General features: G+C 37.8%; 1 protein-coding gene across 5 annotated transcripts in view; it reads right to left on the reverse strand.

The window, feature by feature from the left end:
* Positions 1-21,579, reverse strand: part of ANOS1 (anosmin 1) — a 140,083-nt gene that overhangs the window by 66,455 nt on the left and 52,049 nt on the right. The window lies entirely within an intron of this gene.

The raw sequence follows: 21,579 nt of genomic DNA on the forward strand, positions 1-21,579 counted from the left end.
ATCACTAATGTAAAAAAAAAAAAGTGTTTTAAAAGTTAAACATTTTTCTTACTGGCAACAAAGCCTGAAAATGTAATAAAACCATTATTCACAGAGGTTACATACTTCAGGAATGCAAAACACCACTCAAACATTTGTTATAAATACATATAATGGTATTTCAGATCCAACTTTTAGCCCTTCAAAATCCACAATGTGCTGTATACAGAGTAAATTGAAGGATACCTTATAAAATATCATTTAAGTCAGGAAGTTTAATAAAATCCAGAGTGTTGTTCATCTTGTGGTGAGTTACTGTACATTGGAGCCCAATCCCATGATCATTCCTATTTTACAGCTCTCCTAACTATGTGATAGATTTAGCCATGACTTACGGAGGTATAAGTGGTGTAAAAACACAATGGGCAACCTTTTAACCTCACTGGGACTTTGTCAGTGATTCCCAGGGCTGACAGGATTTCCCTACCCTTGAGTTTTCCCAATTCTTCTTTCAATGTTGCACGGCCACAAAAACTATATCTAAACCAGCATATCCAGAATCTTGCCGCAAGCTTGAGATGAGGACCAGGATCACGTTCACTCTGACTGTATTGCTGGACCACCCTCCTTGCATGTTGTAAAGCAAAATATTTGATATGCATGGAAGGAATTACCAAGATGCTATATTTCAGAGGGGCTTGTTCAATGTTTCTACAGGGATGTCTTTACAAGAAGTAGGCTCCAGCATTTGATGTTTTGTCTGGCAGCTGTTCTGTTTCAATACTCATTCAGGACAGACCAGAATATTTTGACTTTAGACCCAGCATCTCCTGTCACCAGAAAAGGCATTATTGATGGGCATCTTAGCTCAGACACTTCAAAGGAAAGATTGACAAAATGAATGAGGTCAGAGCAGTATCCTGCCATCTGACTGCCCTCAGAATACTCCAATGAGAAAAAGATAATGTAGCTAGCCAAAAGTCTCCATCATAAGCTTCACAGGCACTGACTGGAGTATACACCCTCAACTACATGGACAAAAAGTCATGATGTTCTATATTCCTGTTGTAAGAGGACTTGACAGAGCACTGGACTTAGTCTAGCACATTGGGCTGGTGTATAAGCCAACTGTGCAGCTTCAGTGGAGTTGTACCTTTTTGTAGGTTGGAGAAAAACTGGTAGCTGACAGCAATGTTACCAATAACCTTGCACTAGAATTGTTTGGGATTGTCCTTCTAAAAAGGTAGAAATTCAGCTTGCAATAACGTAGATGAGAGCACCTCATAAACACCGAGTTTTATGTTTATCCTCTTAGCTATTCTGTTGTGAGGTTCCCTTATGGTGGGGAAGCTGAGGAATGGAAAAGAAACTCATGGAAGAGCTGGAATCTTAATCTACATCTCTCCCCTTTGAGTCCCTGAATTAAACCATGAAACAGATGAGATAGTGAGATAGTGAGTTTTGCCCTCTGAATGGCAATAATCTCAGGAAAAGAGATACCTTATTTTCTCCATGAATTCTCTTCTGATATTTTTATTTGGAGAGGGAAATGTGTGCCAGATCCAATGTACAACCTAGGTCTGAAGAAGGGCTACTGTATACATAAATTACTCTCTTTTTCCAGACATCTTAAGTTTCATCTACAAAGGGTTTCTCATTTTTGACATGCTTTGTTATGAATGTGCATCGAGATGAATAAAATGGAGTAGAACAGAGTAGAACAGTTCAGCTGTACGGTACCTTCACAGATCATCTAGTCCAACTGCCCAACCACTAGCCAAAAGCTAAAGCAACTAAACACAATTGTTATCCAAGTGTATCTCGAACACTGACAGGCACAGGGCATCCAAACTTCTGGCTAGGAAGCCTATTCCAGTGTGTGACCACCCATAAATTTCTCCAAATGTTCAGTCTGACCATCCCCGGGTGCAGATTTTTGCAGTTTCCTTGCATCCTCTCATTGGTTAACACGGCAAAGAGACTGGTCAGTGCCTCTCTCTCCACTTCCCCTCCTCAGGAGGATGCAGAGAGCACTGAGGTCACTGAGGCCTTCTCTCCCACAGACCGGGCAGTTCAAGTGTTCTCAGACTCTCCTCACAGGACATGCCTTCCAGTCCTCTTACCAGTTTTACTGCCCTCCTCTGGACATTTTCAAATACTGTAACACAGTTTTTGTATCGTGGAGCCCAGAACTGCGCATAATATTTAAGGTAAGGCTTCATCAGTGCTAAATGCGGTGGAAGAATCACCTCTTTCAAGCTACCGAAGAAGATATTTGCAGTGCTCTGGATCATACTGAAGTAAAACATTTCTCCCTCCAACATGGCTCTTCATCACTTTTAGCCCACCTAGTTAGGGCAAACACAAAGTTGAAAATTTTCTCAAGAAAAAGGAGAATCAGGCCTTACACTGACAACTTAAGATTTTCTGACAGGTATCTGTCACTGCATAATAAAAATTAAAATCAAGAAAATGTGAGTCAGAAGTAGTTGCAACAGCACCAGTTTTCTTAAATCTAAGTCTTCAGAGAATAGAGTAAAAAAGAAAAAAAAATCTCAAAATATAACATTTGGATATGACATTTCCAACAACTTGAATGCAATTCAGCAAAGACCTGACCCAAAGCTCCCCAGACTGATAGGAGTCATTTCATCAGTGTTTAGCTTTGCCTTGATGTCTGAAGGGAAAGCATACACCATTTCACACTAATACAAAGAATTTTGAGGAAATACCTAGAAAACCCCTGAGAAAACCATTCCCATCCAGCAGGCAAATGCATTCAGGTTTTCGAGATGAGTGTGAACATGTGTGCTTGTTAAAAAGACACTGAAAAATAAGGAGGAATCTAGACCCAGAAGCAGCTGTCCTTGACCGTTTCATGTAATGAGAAATGCCTTGCAGGCATTTGGACCCCTCGCTACAAGAAGGACATCGAGGTGCTTGAGCGGGTCCAGAGAAGGGCGACGAAGCTGGTGAGGGGCCTGGAGAACAAGTCCTACAAGGAGCGGCTGAGGGAGCTGGGCTTGTTCAGCCTGGAGAAGAGGAGGCTCAGGGGCGACCTTATCGCTCTCTACAGATACCTTAAAGGAGGCTGTAGAGAGGTGGGGGTTGGCCTGTTCTCCCACGTGCCTGGTGACAGGACGAGGGGGAGTGGGCTTAAGTTGCACCAGGGGAGTTTTAGGCTGGATGTTAGGAAGAACTTCTTTACTGAAAGGGTTGTTAGACATTGGAACAGGCTGCCCAGGGAGGTGGTCACCATCCCTGGAAGTCTTTAAAAGACGTTTAGATGTAGAGCTTAGGGATATGGTTTAGTGGGGACTGTTAGTGTTAGGTCAGAGGTTGGACTCAATGATCTTGAGGTCTCTTCCAACCTAGAAATTCTGTGAGTACTGCAGTGGAAACCTTCCAGGTCTGACAGGAACAAGTGAGGACAGATACGGACAGTAAACATCAACTACACAGCCACCATTGCATTATATTATACCATATCATGCAAGGGTATAACTTCAGTGGTTGGGATTCATGGGGCCTCTGAGACCAACACCCTAATAGACTTCTCTAGTTTACTTACATGACCTCATCCAGAGCAATTTGACATTAAAGCTCTAAGGGTTAAGTCATCAGAATAGAACGTTTTGTATTGAGCACTAATATCAGAAAGTAAAAGGCAATACAAGCCATCCAGCAGCAGTCTTAGTCAACAAGAAAGAGAGCTGCATTTCCTTGCAGTGTTTGTTATATCCATTATGAAAACACTACCAAAAGCTGTGTAACAGAGTTTCGAAATATATCACTACATATACAATTAAGATTTATTTTTAATAATTGTTATGAAATGGAAGATGCATACAATCAGATGAAATGGTGAACTTATAATGCATCATTTGTTTTACTTAATTTTCAGGAATTAGTTTCTTTCTCTCTCTTCCTTTTTAAAAAAAAAAAAAAAAAATTAAAAAAGATGGTAAATGGCATATCTTCCTATTATATAATACTATTCTATAAACCTCAAACTTACACTCTATCTGGCTTCTTGAAAGGTATGAACAACCTTTATTCATCTCAAAATTGTGTTAATACTGAAATATTTTTCTGAAATTACATTCAAAACAGCATTAAACAATTTTAATTCTGGTTTCACATCCAAAAATTGTGCTCATAATAAATGTAAATTATTTCTGCAGATAGGACTTCCAGGTTCACAGAAGCACTAAAACCTCTGTTTCACCAAACTCTGTAGAACATAATTACAGATTTTCCAACTGCAAATTCTGAATGTAACAGAAAAAATATATTTATATATTATTCAAAATAATATCCAAATAAGCAGGAGAAGGAGAGCATGCTGACATGCTTCTTCAAAGCCGTACCTTGCTACTTGGGCAGAGAGGGGGACAAACCCTTAATTTTGTCTCTCTCTACTCAGTTTTTTACAAGGCTTAGGTGTACAGTTTCCAAAGCAAACTATAACTGATTTAGGTGCAATCGTCTGCTAACCAGCACTTTGGAGAGTGAAGCACTTATTTGAATGGTCATAATGGTCACAACATAATGGCCATTTCACAGCAGAATGGAGTATTTCTGAGAACCTATACTGGCTGCAAAGTCGAGCAGAGCTGTTTAAATTGCTACAGCAAACAGTTGCATTTGATGTGCTGCATTTGATGTGTGTGTTTTCTTTAGACGTGGGGGCACTAAAAGCACACATGGGTATTAGTGCTCTCCTGTTATGCAAACTTGCAAATACCAGAGCAGTAGATATGGTACAGGCGATTTTCAGAAGTGGAATTGCTGGATATCTAACAAACACCTGAGCTTGAAATAATCATTTCCTTTTTCTTAATTACCTATTTTTTTCAGTAGAAAGTATCAGGGGTAACAATACCACCATTTTAAGTGTCAGCAATTTGATCAAAAAAAAATTCCTATCAACACTCTAAGCAAATAAATGTAGCTTTATTACTTAGGATCGGAATTAATATTTCCTGGAACAGAGCTAGGGAAACAGATAGACATAGCATAACAGTTAAGTCTGTCTGGGCCTCTGCATATACCAAGTAGCATTACAGGCTTTGTTCCTAAAATGGACATTATGTTTCAAAAATTTTGGGAAAAATGTTGTTCTGCTTGCTCTGATCTCTGAAAACTCACCACTTCAAATATCCACAATATCCACATCTGGCATTAGAGCACCAAAAAGACCACGACCCATGCTGAGAACATCAGGTCAAATTTTCTGGAAGTCTGTGTAGCCTTTGCTGTGAGTTCCCAGAATTAAACAGAAAATGAAAACTAACAGATACATATACTGAAGGTGAGAATCACTGAATGTGTTGCAAATGAAAGAAATATTTTAACATAAAATATATGGAAAGTAAATTACTATTCAGAAAATAAATAAATAAGAGAAGTCATATCATTGCACTTTAGCTAAAATGTTGCAGTTTAAACTTTTAAATCTTTTTAAAATCTTTTAGAGTGAAAATAACTTTTAACACTGACAGCTTGATATTTATTTGCATAGTTTTGTTGCCTGGCATGTCAAACTTTACCAGAACTGTTTGTTTGAAAGGACAGAACAACAATCCTAGGACGCTTTTCATGTTTCTGTTCTTTGTTACCAAATCAAAATCATGGCCATCTATGTCAACAGAAAATTGGCTCCCAGACATTAGATCATTCCTGATCAATGGTTGTTAAAGTTTATTCATAGAGTTTTTATACCAGTAGAAGAAATCGAGAGACATACCTTCCTCCTTTTCCCCACCTCATAGCCAAGAGTCTAAGGTAGTCACCAAAAAACAACTTTGAGTTCTTATTTTGCATGATTTTGAAACACTGAATTGAACCTAAACCACCTACATTTGAGATGAATCCACAAAATACAAAGTATTTGATGGAGCATCCTGTTTCAGCCTGCTGAAGCTGTTTTGTCTTGTATAAGCAATGAGCTCTTCTCTAAAGAAGGGCCTTAAATAAGGGACTTCTCACCTTGAAGGGACATGCCCTAATGGCACTTTCTGATCACCCTGAAGTTCTTTTTAAATGTTTATAATGTGTGCAAATATTTTGGTTATGCTTATGCATTGTAGTTATTCCACCACAACTTCTTTCCTACACAGATAATACTATTTTTCATGGTCTCGTTCTTTCACACCTTTATTTCCTCTACCAATCTTCTCTGTTCTTAAAAGTGTTTGAATTAATCTTATTCAAACTATCCAAACTTCTGCCACAAAGACTCTTTTCCTATTCTCCTAGTGACCTGCTTTTATGTACTGTATCAAATGCCAATTACTTATCTTTTTCCAAAACTCCTCCTAGACCTTATTCTAAATCTATACATTCTAACATTTCACCTGTCGAGATATAAGGCATTAGAATGGGCAAAATGCTATGGAGCAGCAAATCAAGCCTGGAGCACTCATGCACACAAGATATATATACTATGTCAGAGTGCATAAATTATATTATATGGAATGAAGAGAGATGATTTAAAAAGGTTAAGAAGGGCTTCTGTATTAGACTTCTTTCCAATAGTGATAATAGCCTGAACTGCTTAGTGCCTTCCACCTTCTGAGCTATTTCTTGTGTGTGGAATCCTGTAGTAGTGTTGCTACTATACTACCAATAATCACAGAATCACAGAATCGTCTAGGTTGGAAGAGACCTCCAAGACCTCCTCTAGTCCAACTTCTGACCTAACACTAACCAGTCCTCCACTAAACCATATCACTAAGCTCTACATCTAAACGTCTTTTAAAGACCTCCAGGGATGGTGACTCAACCACTTCCCTGAGCAGCCCATTCCAATGCCTAACAACCCTTTCAGTAAAGAAGTTCTTCCTAATGTTCAACCTAAACCTCTCCTGGTGCAACTTTAGCCCATTTCCCATCATACTGTTGCCAGGCACGTGGAAGAACAGACTAATCCCCACCTTGCTACAGCCTCCTTTAAGGTATCTGTAGAGAGCAATAAGGTCGCCCCTGAGCCTCCTTTTCTACAGGCCGAACAATCCCAGCTCCCTCAGCTGCTCCTCATAAGACTTGTTCTCCAGACCCCTCACTAGCTTCATTGCCCTTCTCTGGACTCTCTCAAGCACCTCGATGTCCTTCTTGTAGTGAGGGGCCCAAAACAGAACACAGTACTTGAGGTGCAGCCTCACCAGAGCCGAGTACAGGGGGACAATCACTTCCCTAGACCTGCTAGCCACACTGCTTCTTATACAAGCCAGGATGCAAATAATGAAGTGAACTAAATGAATTAGAAAACAGTAGTAGTTTTAATTCTTGGCTGAACTTTCATGTTTCAGGCTGCAGTCCTGCATTGCAGTTTACCAATACAACGATCTATTATGTTTGTATCTGTTACATCAATGTATCATGGATCTGTGACAACAACTCTTTTCCTTTTAAAGCTTCTCCAAGATTTGCTCCTATAATTTAGAGAGCAAGCAACATGGCAGAAATTTTTGCGTTGTATGTTCTTAATTTCTAGATCACTGTTTCCTGTTGCATGTTATATGTCCCGTCCCCACTGGATAGGCTGTCACAATTTGTTTTCAGCAGTAGCTATAATGATTGGCTGATGGTGACTGTAAAAGAAGCCCATCTTGCATTCTAAATTGTATCTTTCTTATACTGTATTTCATTTCTTAATGCTTGTCTGTTTGCTTTAGTGATTAGACTACATAATACTTTTAAATTAAAAGTGATCATAAATATTTTGACATTTTAGATATGCACAGAATTTTCATTGAGAAAACAAGATTCTTTTAGTCCCAAACAGAAAAAGGAAAACCTCTTCAGGCTGGCACTTTCCCCTTCCAATCTGTTAAAGGCAGCTTCAGATAACCACACACAGTCTTGCTATAAACACCATCTTGCCATGGAACTTGAGTGTCTATCAGAGCAGCACTGTTCTCTCCAAGCACAGTCAAGTTTTTTGTTGCTGTTTTATAAATGAGTTAAACTAGTCAACTCCTCTGATAGCAGATGACTCTCCTTGTATATCATCCTGCAAATTCACACATACATTTCTGAATGAAAGAGCCGCAACTAAATGTTCTTTTTGCTTGTATCTACCGCAGTATGGTTTTATAGACCACCTAACAATCGGAGACGAAGAAAGAAAAAAAAAAAAGAGGGAAAGAGGGGGGGGTCTTTTTGTCTAAATTGTTACTTTGTTTCCCTTCTCTGGCTTTCTATTTCCCTCCCAGCACGACCATCACCATCAGAAACGACATATTCCGCATTACTAAATAGCAAGAGACATAGGGCTTTTCACTTCTAATTTCACGCCATAATAAAATGCAGTGGTTGTTTCACTGGGGGACCTGAAAAGCCTTCCTTTGTGAGGCTTGTTTGATGGTCAGGTTAAGTATCACATTCTGGCAGCAGGCATCTGTGCCTGCCTCTTCATGCAGTTGTAGCAAAGGGGGAGGAAAAAGAACAGAAAAATGAGAAGGAGATTGTCTTGAAAAAAAAAAAAATCATCCCCTACTCTGAAGCAAGCAATTTACATTACATGTCTATTGCTTGGCCTAAATATTTTTAAATCTGTTGTCCACCACTTTGACAGGCAGATCAAGCTAGTAATAGTAAGTCTAGAACATTTTCAGTGTATTCAGAGTTACACTTGTTGCTTTAATGGAAAAAAAAATAAAGACCGGAAAGAAGTAGACTAATGATACATATTTGTGTGGGTGAGAAGAAGTAAAATAAATAAATAAATAAATAAATAAATAAATAAATAAATGGATCTAAGGAAAATGAATTTGCATTTTTATTTGTTTTAAAATACATGCAAAGTTACAAAAAAAAAAACAGCAAAGGTGGTCAGCAATAATAAGCAAACAATATGGTGTTTCTAAAAAGTATCGGGATTATATGTAATAGAAATATAACTTCATTCTATAGAAAATAGAAGTTAAAATTCAGTTAATTTCAAGTATAAGAACAAAGGGAAAAAAAAAAGATGTAAACGGAATCTCTGTTAAGTGCTCTACACTTATCTTGGCATTTTCTAAATATATTCCCACTACACAAAGAATGTTTTTCTGCCCCATGTTTAGAATTCCTATTGTATCCATTGAATCTATTGTAAAAGGAGATAATGTATTTCCTTTTCAATAATCTCTTCATGTATCTTAACACAATCTACTGAAGAAAAAAAAAAAAAAGATTAAAATTCTATCAGTTTACATGACAATTCATGGAATAAACACTGCTGGATAATACTTTAAAAGCTGGAGAGTTTCATATATGATTAAAAAATTGATTTGTGATGTAAATAATAAAGTGCCTGAATACCTTAAAAATTTCAAACTAAGTGACTTGAAATAGCTATCTTGCTTCAAAGGAATTTCTTTCAAAGGTTATTAAATAAATTACTCTCATCTACTTTTTTTCAATGTATGCTACACATTAGCAAAAAAGACTACACTTTCATGCTAAATTTCTTGGTTAGTCTTCTAATTGCTAGGCTTTTGAGGTTATAGTTACATTGTAGGCATAAGCGAATCTAAATCCATGCCACGAGAAGACAGGCAGTCATGAACCATGACTAGCAATCCTTCAAATGGAAATGAGCTGAAGCAGAGACCCTAGATGAAAAAGTAATCAGTTCTTAGCCAAGTAAACTTCCCCATTCAGCTCACTCAGTAGCCTCATAAAAACAAGCTGTCTGGGGCAGGGATATGCGCAAAAGGGAAGGAGAGAGGAGTGTGTAAACACCTCTTTAATTGATAGCTTGCACTTACAACAGCTTAAACCAGTCATAAAACCATCGTCCAAAAAACAAATACTGATTCATTTTCACTACTAGGCTGAGTAATAAAGTTTGACATTATGGTGTTGAGAGGTAAGCAGGACAAACTGGCAGCTGAGTTAATAAATAAATAGTTTGGATCACACTATCACAGAATGTAATAAACTGTTCTCAGCCTTGTGTTGGAAGTATTGAGATGGATATATTTTCCCTGGCAGCAGGTTTGGGCTAGACCAATGGCCATTTCCAGTCTCAGGACATAAAGGAATATGATTCTGCTGACCAGACTGTCGGGAACAGCTTCTGATTTCAGCATTCATCAATGCAGTAGTTCATCTCTGTGGCTCAAACAGGTATCACTGCATTACTTTACAGTATAAATTCAGAATGTTAATTGGGCAAGCACAATTCTTTTTAAATTTAGATGGCAGATATCGTTCCTAAAAGAATTTCAGATGTGGCTGAATATGTATCTTTTTTTGTTGTTGTTTTGTGTGTGTGTTGTGGTGTTCTTTTAACTTCATCTTGGAAGCTGAGTATTTTGATTCATTATCCACTGATTTCTAACATTACTAAAACATACTGATCCTTCCAATCACAGACTACAATACATAAAGAGAAAGACTGATAGTAATACACTCCTAGTCATCCTAAAGTGACCTATCACAGTGTGCAGATGCTGAGATAATGAAACAGCATATAATTGTCATAAATGCGATGCTGTAACACAGCAAAAAATGTGAAGTGGAAATCTGGGACATGTAATGCTTCACTACTTTTCTGCCATTCATCTTAATGGGACTCTTGAGCAAGCTCTCAGAGGAATCAAATACAGTAAGATTCTGGAAGCATGTTGGTATTAAGTCCCCAGAGAACAACTGTCTGTTAAGCCATTCTTTGCATAGCATTTCCTATACTGACAGATGAAATGGATAGTTTCCCTTTTTATGTAAAGATATGCAAGGAAACTCATACTAGTTAATGAAGTATAGCCAAAGGGTCACAACCAGAAATTGTAATTCAAGATTAAATCAGCACAAATTGCAGGTGCCCTGAACATCTCAGGAACTGTCTACTCTGATTGCCCAGAGGCATCCTAAATGTCACAGCAATGCGTGTCTAGATAGGACTACTAGAACGTTCAGGTGTAAAGAGAAAGCATGTACCTGTGAGCTGCTGTGTAATTCCTGTAACTGCAAAATTGCAAAACTTGACAATCCTGAAGAATCTTCACTGTGGACCATGAAGTTGTGGCACCTCTAACTCTCTAACTGGATATCATTCTTTACCACTTATCTCAATACCAACCGAGTTAGGGTGGGCAGTAATAGTAAGATTGCAGGCAAAAGGAAGGAAAATAACAATGGTGCTGGATGAGAGAAATAGAAAATGGAGGGATAGATTAAAAAAAAAAAAGTACTGCAAAGCTTTCCATGCAAAGTCACCTGTATGGACTGTATATCTCTGAAGGTATATTAATGTGTAATAAAATACTGCAGCTTTTTCTTCAGTTCAGGACACTTTCAGGTTTTCTGTTTTCTATTTAGCTACTTCTAATGAAACATTTTAGGGACATTCATTTAAGAGTTAAACACCCCTTTTGAAACCAAACATCAGGGAAGAAAGACTTTGGAGCCAATACACAGAGATGCTAAAAACTGCTTTGGAGCCTTACAAAAGACAGCTCTAACCCTTGTCCCAGTAGCTGCTTTTCTCATGAATCATTCATCCTAGGCCATCCTCCTCGCCACCTTACAATTTACTATGAAAGCTGAAGCAGGTAGACAGCCAAAAATAGAAGGTTTTTGCTGGCCATGCAAATAGTGACCAAAGGCTAAAGACAGAAGTGAAGAATGATCTCTTACTATTTGTCAGAGCCAGGAAAGCTAGGTAGGAACTTGTGCCAACTTTTTATGTAGAATCTTGTTGATCTTCAGATATGAAGGGCAGAGCTCTTATTCTCTGTGGACTATTTCTCTCCCATGTCCCAACCTTTCCCTCAGGGCTTATGTAGTGCTGAAAATGTAGTACGCCCTATGATTTTGCTACAGAAAAAGAGCAACCCTATAATTAAAATTCACAAAAGAAGTCATTATTCTGTTAAGTAGGTGGTTTTCTCTCCTTCAGTAGGATCTAGGCCCAATCGTCCAAATCTTACCTCATGAAATAGCTGCAAATTTGAGATAAAACAGGTCCGTTTTCTGCTCTGGCCCCCTCACAATTTCCCGTTGCTACGAGAGGCTGTCAATGAATATTGGGGAACCAACTTGTCTTTCTTGAAAAATAAAGAAATTTCTTGAGGTCTAAATAGACCCCACCGTAATAATACCAGGTACCCTAGTCTTTGGAGATGGGAAACAGTTCATTATCGTCAAAGCTCAAAGGAACATGAAACACCAGGTTGAGGAGATACATAACTTTGTGGCCAGAAAATTCAGTAGGAGCTCTGCTTTAAATGTACCAGGGCAAAGTTAGTTATTTCCCCAGACAAAAAACTATCTGTGCCTTACTTCAGTTGCTCATTCACAGGTATCTATATCCAATAAAAGTTCATAGCATGACAACTGGCCTCCAACTGCCTCTCTTGAAAGGCAAATGCCTTTTTCTTAGGCATCTGTCACATTTGCCATCCTTACATGAGTGACTCCAGGACTCTATGGAAGCTTAAATGCAACAGGATGCTCATGTATAAACAAACAGTACAGACCTAGTCCAGGATTACGATTTAAAAGCCAAGCTGCACGTAAAACAGGGTCCCAGCTTCCCATTATCTGATGGAGATCTAGTCAATACAATCAGTGGAAGAACCTGTCAGTGGACCTTTGTCTCCTACAGGGTGAGATAAATAGCTCTCTGGACATTACTGATTGTACTAGCTGGATCCCTATTGACAACAGTGGGAGCCTGGATATCCAAACCACATACAAATTATATAGAATCCAAAGCTCAGGTGCTTGAATCTCAAATTAGATTCCACCACTGGTGAAGGTACTGTTAATTAAATTGGCATGCTTGGGTTATCGTACTGACAAACCATTTTTTACCCGAGAACTAATATTCCACAATACCCCTGGAAGTAGAATATTTCTGTAGCAAGCATTTCAGGCAGCCATTTATGTTCTAATTCTGTGGCTGTGTTAAATTTCTAACATATAAAAACACTCAGTCATAAAAGTAGATAAAAAAGTACTTATGGAGAGACTTCTAAACAAGATGTAAGATATAATCTGGTCTGTTTCACTGCCAGTCACATTCATTACATGATTTTACTCATTTTTACTCTCTCAATCCAATTTGAACTCATATAATTTTTGAATGCTGTAACATTTCAAATATGTTTAGTTCTACGTATGAAACCACCAGGGCACTATTTCTGCTTATTCAAACAAACTGTCTTAGTCATTTCATATTTTCCACAGTATTTCTTTGGGCAAGAGATTAGAGAAGAATATGTAAGCACCTTGGGGTAACCATACTATATTTGTCCGAACAAATGCATCAATTGATGCTGTATAACAAAATTCTTTTCCTTAACCTCCACAAGACAGTTAGATAAAATATTTCTACCACCACATAAAACTTCTGTTGCCCAGTGGTATAACTACTAGTATACTGATACTGTTTACAGAATTACTTGTAGCATAAAAAATACCTGTAGTCTTTACTATAAATGCCAGTGGTTACAGATCAAATAACGAAAAATAGTATTTGGGGAACACTGCAAAAGTTTTCATGTACCGTTGTTTTTTATACACAAGAGAATTAAGAATATTTCAGGATTTTGACTATTAAAAACATCTTAATAATGTCTGACTGTAAAGAAATATAGTGCCTCTCTCCTTCTGTATTTTACAGGTTCCTAGTGGAATGGCTGCAAGTTTGGATCCATCTGACCGATGCATTCTTCAAATATACTAAAATTTCCTTATGCGTCCATAGAAAAATGACCTATTTTGCAGTTTAACCTCAGTGACTCAGTATCATAGGGCCAATTTTGTGTGTAAGTTAACATATGCAACATTCATTAAAATTAATAGGAGCCACCCAGGCAACCAAGGAGACAGAGTTTGTCCCAAAATATTTCATATATTTGGCACAACTTCTAGAACAATATGCCAAGTCACTTGCATAAACAATCTTTCCACTCAGATTCTTAAAAAAGGCAACAGCAACAACAGCTGTTGCTTGTTGTCCAAACACATCTTTGTCTTTTTAATTTTAACCTCTTAGGCTAAACTATACCTGCTTTTTAGAGACTAATTTCAAATGATGTCTTTTTCAGTTATTTTCTTCTATGAGTACAATTTTCCTCCAGACATTAAAAAAGTAGCTTGAAAATGATATTCTTCTAAATTGTAACCATTACTTACTTTTATTTACTTACTTCTTCATCAGTTCTTCTCTTGCTCAGTGTAACTACTGAAATCCTTTTCAGGCACTAAAATGACCAGCAGGGAAGGCCATATCAACAACATTTAGATATAAAAGACTTACCAGAAAAAGGACATCACTGTAGGCAAAGATGGATTGATTTCATCCACATTTAAAAATATATACTTCTTAAGTGTAGTTCAGGCTTTACTTTGGTTACAGAGACTCATGATACATACGAAATCATTATAATTTTAATGAAGCTTACAATATCATATAACATGCTCTTAAAGATACAACCTATGACAGTTAAGACAAGAAATTATCTTGTGCCTGTAAAAGACCTTTTATGTTATTATAATTTCATCTCTATTAGTATCATGCTAGAGCATCAAAGTTCTACCACTCCAAACTACCTGCTGATATAATTTTATATTTTTCTCCCCTCCCTGACCTGACAATAGCACAATGAAGGTGCAGTGCTTTACCACATAAAATAGTTTTTGATATAGAGAAAGAATTTTAGCCATAGATCATTATAACTCATTTTTTGAAAAATGTCATCATATCTTTCCAGGCACAAATCCAAACCAAGAATTCAAAGATTGCTTCAAAATTCAAGATTGATTCAAAAACATGCTGGCCCCATCTGTAATATATTTTAAACTAAGTTATTGCCACTAACTGTTCTCAAGTAACTGACTTACCCTGCAAATACTATAAGCTAAAGCTTTCATTTAAGAGCTTTATTTTATTTGCTTCATGGATTGTTTTGGCACATTTTCCTGTGTTTCCTGTTTTGGCACATTTTCCACTGAAAAACTGGGAGTATGTTTCATGTACTCTGAAAACATTAATTTAATGTTTCAGAAGAAAAAGAAAATACTCTGAAGTTCTTTATTTGCCACAATAATAACCCAAACTGCTCCAATTACCCCCATTTGCTACATGAGTCTCCAGAAGCTATTTCCTCCTTAGACCATTTTACTGATTTTTCTAAATGTCATGCTATCTTACAGTCAGATTCTCTTTTAAACAAAACATAGAAATGTATCTTTAAAAGGATCACTTTGTCTATGACAATACAATATACAGTCTAGAAAGACAGCATATTTGATGTTTGAAACAGCGACCTCAAAACATAAAGAAAACAGAAGCAGACTAAACAGTGACATCTACTTCCTATATTTACACAAGGAACAATTCATCAGTCTATATATTCTAAAGCTTTTCAGGTTTTGTATGTGTGTGTGTTTTGTTGTTGTTGTCATTGTTTTGTGATGGTGGTGGGTTTGTTTGTTTGTTTGACTGTTTGTCTTTTGGGGGGGTATCCCTCAGTTATGCCAGTTCCTTATAAAAGCTTTATTCAATGGGATGAAGATTACACACAATATAAGACCTGTAGTGGGCTTTATCTGACAATGCTTTGCTTCTTGTATAGCCATTAAAACCAAGCACAAAACAAATGATACCAAATTAGAACACCAGTGTTTTCCAACTCTATTGGATCCAGTCTGGAAATTAGAGATGATGTCTTTACAAAACAACCAGTGAATTGGTTGAGAGGCATAAAAAAGTATTACTCAAGATGTAGTTGATGAACGGCATCCTCCTCACTGGCTATTAAATTAAGTATTACAAGTGAGAAGAGATGCAATTCCTATTACCTTTTACAATGAGAGAGCACTTTGTGCAGAGACAAGCAGGTGAGGCTCCATGAACAGCATAAGCCAAATCAATGGTTCAGTCCTCCTGCTCTGGCTGGGATGCCCATTCTCTTTGCTCTTTTGCACTTCAACTGAAAAAGTGAAGAGCTGGCTGCTAATACTGAAAAAAACCCTCTGCTTGTCTCTTCCATCCAGATGATGAGCTGACCGTGCTCATTTCAAAGTTATGGTAGTAGGACAGAACAAGTAGCTGGAGGAAGGTAAGACTGACCCTTGCAATGTCATCCAATATACAAAACAGCTTCGTGGACAACCTACCCCAAAAACATTTTATTTTGAAAATTTCCTTTTTCCTTATCCTCTTACTAAAGTGAATAAATAAATAAATAAATAAAAATTTTGGCATTTTAAAGTGACTATCAAATAAAAAAGATGAAGTGTTAATGTTTTTCTCCTATTGCGTATTTAGAAGATGCGAGCTCTTCCAGTGATCCTCAAAAAAAGGAGCAATGTGTTCTAAACTAATAGAATCTTATTTGACCTATTTCTACTCAAGGCTTCATATATTTGAATATATATTTCAGAGACATATATTTGAACAACCTGAGCATTAGAAAATATACCAAAAAAAAAAAAAAAGGTAAACATGTTGCTCTATGGCTGCTCCAGAGATCAAATTGTTACGCTGAAATTAAAGTGCAGTCATTAAATCATCTTTGACAGAAGCTGACAAAGAGCTCATGTGTCAGGATTAAAGGGAGTAGAGGGATGGGTTACATTATAGTGGTGGTCTGCTACAGGCCACTTAATCAAGTAAAAACGTAGATGACGTCCTCTATAGACAGAAGCAGCCTCATGTTTGCAAACCTTGGTGTTCATTGGGAACTTCAACCACCCCAATATCTGTTGTAGGGACAGCACGGTAGGGCATAGATAATTCAAGAGTTCCTGGAATGCATTGGTGATAACTTCCTTAACCAACTGATAGATGAGCCAATGAGGAGAAGTGCTGTGCTAAACATCATTCTCACAAACAAGGACGGGCTGGTGGGGAATGTGAAGCTCAAGGGCAGTTTTGGCTCCCATGATCATGAAATTGTGCAGTTTAGGATCCTGAGGGCAGCGAGGAGAGAGCACAACAAGCTCACTACCCTGGACTCTAGGAGAGCAGACTTTGCCCTCTTTAGGGATCTGCTTGGTAGACTACCTTGGGACAAAGCCTTGGAGGGAAGAGGGGCCCAAGAAAGCTTGTTAATATTCAAGGATCACCTCCTCCAAGCTGAGGAGTGATGCATCCCAACAAAGAGGAATTTGGGCAAAAACATGAGGAGGCCTGAATGGATGAGCAAGGAGCTCCTAGACAAACTCAAGCAGAAAAAGGAGGCCTATAGAAGACTGAAGCAACGACAGATATCCTGGGAGGGATACAGAGACATTGTCCAAGCAGCCAGGGATCAGGTTAGAAAAGTCAAAGCCCAATTAGAATTAAATTTGATCAGGGACATCAATGGCAACAAGAAAGGCTCCTTGGTATATTGGTGATAAAAGGAAGACTAGGAAAATTTTGAATCCACTCTGGAAGGAAAACGAAAGACCTGGTCACCTGGGATACAGAAAAGACTGAGGTACTCAATTACTTTTTTGCCTCAGTCTTCACTAGTAAGAGCTCCAACCACATACATGTAGACCGGGTCCCAGAAGACAAAGGAAGAGACTGGAAGAATGATGAACTGTAGGAGATCAGGTTTGAGACCACATGAAGAACTTAAAGGTGCATAAGTCCATGGGACTTGATGAGATGTATCCATGGGTCCTGAGGGAATGGTTGGACATAGTTGCTAAGCCACTATCCATCATAGTTGAGAAGTTATGCCAGTCCAGTGAAGTTCCCACAGACTGGAAGGGAGAAACACAACCTCCAGTTTTCAAAAAAGGAAGACCCAGGGAACTACAAGCTAGTCAGTCTCACCTCTGTGCCCAGCATGATCATGGAGCAGATTCTGCTGGAAACTGTGCTAAGGCACATGGAAAATACGGAGGTGTCTGTTAATAGCCAACATGGCTTCACTAAGGGCAGATCCAGACACCTTCTCTGATGGGGTTACAGCATTGGTGGACAGGGGAAGAGCAACTGAAAATATCTGCCTGGACTTGTGCAAAGCACCGACACCATCCCCCTTGATATCCTTGTCTCTAAATTGAAGATGCATGGATTTGATGGATGGACTGCTTGGTGGGTAAGGAATTGGCTGAATGGTCACACTCAAAGAGTTGTGGTCAACAGATCAATGTCTGAGTGGAAATTGGTGATAAGTGGTGCTCCTTAGGGGTCAGTGTTGGTCCATATTAGGGCTGGCACTGTTTAACATCTTTGTCAGTGACATGAACAGTGGGACTGAGTGCACCCTCAGCAAGTTCACTGATGACACCAAGCTGCATGATGAATTCAACATGCTGGAAGGATGGGATGCCATCCAGAGGGACCTTGACAGGCTTGAGCGGTGGGGCTGTGTGAACCTCTTGAAGTTCAACAAGGCCAAGTGCAAGGTCCTGCATCTAGGCCAGGGCAATCCCAAGCACAAATACTGGCTGTGTGGATAATGGATTTATAGCAGCCCTGAAGAGAAGGACCTGGGGGGTGGTTGATAAGAAGTTGGCAATGTCCACTTGCAGCCCACAAAGCCAACTGTATCAAAAGAAGCATGGCCAGCAAGTCGAGAGAGGTGATTTCCCCCTCTGCTCTGCTCTTGTGAGACCCTATCTGGAGTGCTGCGTTCAGCTCTGAAGCCCTCAACACAAGAACATGGGCATATTAGAACGAGTCCAGAGAAGGATCAAAGGACCAAAAATACGATCAAAGGGCTGGAGCACCTCTCCTATAAAGACAGGTTGAGAGAGTTGGGGTCATCCAGCCTGGAGAAGGCTCCAGGGAGACCTTATAGCAACTTTCCAATACCTAAAGGGGGCCTACAGGAAAGCTGGGGAGGGACTCTTTGTCAGGGAATGTATTGATAGGACAAAGGTTAATGGCTTTAAACTAAAAGAGGGTAAGTTTAGATTAGATATAAGAAGGAACTCTGAGGGTGGTGATGCCATGGAACAGGTTGCCCAGAGAAACTGTGGATGCCCTACCCCTGGAAGTGCTTAAGGCCAGGTTGGACAGGGCATTGAGCAACCTGTTCTAGAGGAAGGTGTCCTTGCCCATGTCAGGGGGTTTGGAACTAGATGATCTTCAAGGTCTCTTCCAACCTGAACTATTTTATGATTCTATAATTCTACGATGATGGTGTTAATTTGCTACTAATTTAGGCAGAAAGCTTACGTACTTTTAGTCTGGACAATACTATATACAGCCATGTATTTTTACTTTCTTACTTCACTGTCAAACTTACACACATGTTAAGAAGCACAATAAAATTTTTTTACCTAATCTCACATCCCTCTTCTCAAAGCAAGAGGTTATGGGAGTTAAAGAACTTACCAGGTTTAAATTCTGGTCTCCCAGCTTCCTGAAGCAAGTGCTCTCAGATCTCAGCAGTACTGCATACTGCCCTTACCTTTTTCCACTCTAGAATGTTCTCACCTTCTATTCCTACTATACATTCTTTACTCTGGGTGTCTACAAGAGTCTTGGGGGCATGCAAATTTTTGCAATGCCTATTCTAGAGATATTCTGCTTTAAAAAGCTCAAGGATTTCTCAAGTCCTCCTCAGCAACATGAAGAATTCAAGCTGGAGGAGACAGACAAATATTTCTTACCTCTCTTGAAACTGACAGCTTGATAGATATTAAAAATGTACATGAACAGATCTTTATCAATTCCCCAAAAGCTTTAAGTGGAACAACTAAAGATATAATATTAGCCAAATTAGTAATAACAAAAACTAATCAGAGGAAGGGCAATGAACTGCATTCTGAAATTTCTATTGTAAGAAATAAGATTTTTAAAACTGAAAATAATACTCAGATGTAGCCCATGAGGCTTCAAATCAAAATCAACTGAAATCAATAATACCTTTGAATTTACTTCAGCATATTTTCAGTTGGACTGTAATTGTTTTAACTGACTCTTGAAAGATAGCTTGTGATCGTATGATGTCCATTATAATAACAGATAGTTGAAAACTGAGAATGTTAATCACAAAAGGCCTTTTTTTCCACATTTTTTTACTATCTGTGGTTTGAGTGAATACATTTTTTGTAAATATTTATTCAAGTTTGCATTTTCACCAATATATTCTAAATTGTATTATGTTTTTCAAATATCTTTATGTTTCTGTTTGTTCAAGGTGTGACACAGCTTGCCTTTGGAAGAAAAGATGCAATTCTCTTTTACCATTTCCTTACCAAGTAACTAAGTAACTCATTTTTCAAAAATTAGCAGATTGTTATTTCCAAAGTTGTTTTCAGTACAATGTCAAAGTATGAACCACTTAAAATTGTTTACTAAACTTCAGCAATGTTATAGAAATTAATTTAGCATGCAATTTTTTACATTTTATTGTAAAAAATGTCTATAAAGTGGTGATTTTATGAATTTGTAATAGTTCTGGTCTATTGCTTTGAAAGAGATGCCAAATTATTGTACAAGATTTTACAGCAATACTTGTTTCCTGAAGCTTTTCTACAAAACAGAAGACTAATTTCTACACAACCTTGCAACAGTACCACTATTCTAGAGCTTTCAATTGATTTCAAAAATATTGTGTCCAATTACTAACTTTGTCTGTTAAACGCGATAGTTACTTTATTAGCGTAGCTCATAGGTGTTGTATTAACACATGTATAAGAAAGTATTGTTCAAAGAAAATGTGTCCAGTTCAAACTGCACTTCTTAATTGCTTAAGCAGAACCAAATTAGCATTCACAGCCTGCATTTCCCTAACAACAGGCTTTCAAGCTGAAAATAATTTGTAATTCAAAAAGGATTTTGGTCAATAGAGTCTAAGCATACAAAATATGTTTGGCACTTAAAAATTCCAGGACCTGTTGAAAACTTAACTTATGAGTTTACATTTTCTTGTTTCCTGTTATTTTTCAGTGAAACATTATAAAATGGATGTATGATTTGATACAAATTGGAATTATTCCCAGACATTCAATTTAGACTAGGTCCATTGCTAATATCTGATGAAATCTTAATCTATATTTAGAACAGCTCTTTAATTTTACTCCAAATGATGTAATGTCCTTGTGGCTTAATAAACAGGAAAAGATGCCAAGAAAATTATCTCTTACATAAATTTGAAACATACCAGCCTTCTATTCAAAATGTTTTTCTGTACATATGTACAGACTATAAGTATAGCTGCTGCTATATGTTTACTCCAATAACAGATGCATAAAGATGAAATCAGGTTGATTTATTCATTAATTATAACATTGTGTGTTATATCTAGCACTGAATGTGCACAAATTACATGCAATTTTAATTTATGAAGATTCTACGGTAAATAACAAGTCAAAACATTTGAAAAAAAAACACAAACAGTACTTTTCTACTATAAAAATAGAAAAGCACAAGTACAACAGCTTATTTTTTTCCTCTGTTTGGTTGTCTTTGGAAGTGTGAAATACGTAGACGGAAGTATGGAAGTAATATGTGGTATTCAGAATGCTGAAAAAACTACTGAAATAGTTCTCAAAGAATTTAAAACGTCATTTACCCTATCAGGTCTGTCCATGATTTGGGCAATATAATGCCTTCATTGCATTTGCCTTGAAGCAGAGGAGCAGGAGAGAACAAAATAATAGTCCTGTCAAGTCTCCTATGGCAGAAGAGACACTCAACAA

The sequence above is a fragment of the Anas acuta genome, chromosome 1, assembly GCF_963932015.1.
Source record: "Anas acuta chromosome 1, bAnaAcu1.1, whole genome shotgun sequence".
In the NCBI taxonomy this organism is placed as follows: domain Eukaryota; kingdom Metazoa; phylum Chordata; class Aves; order Anseriformes; family Anatidae; genus Anas; species Anas acuta.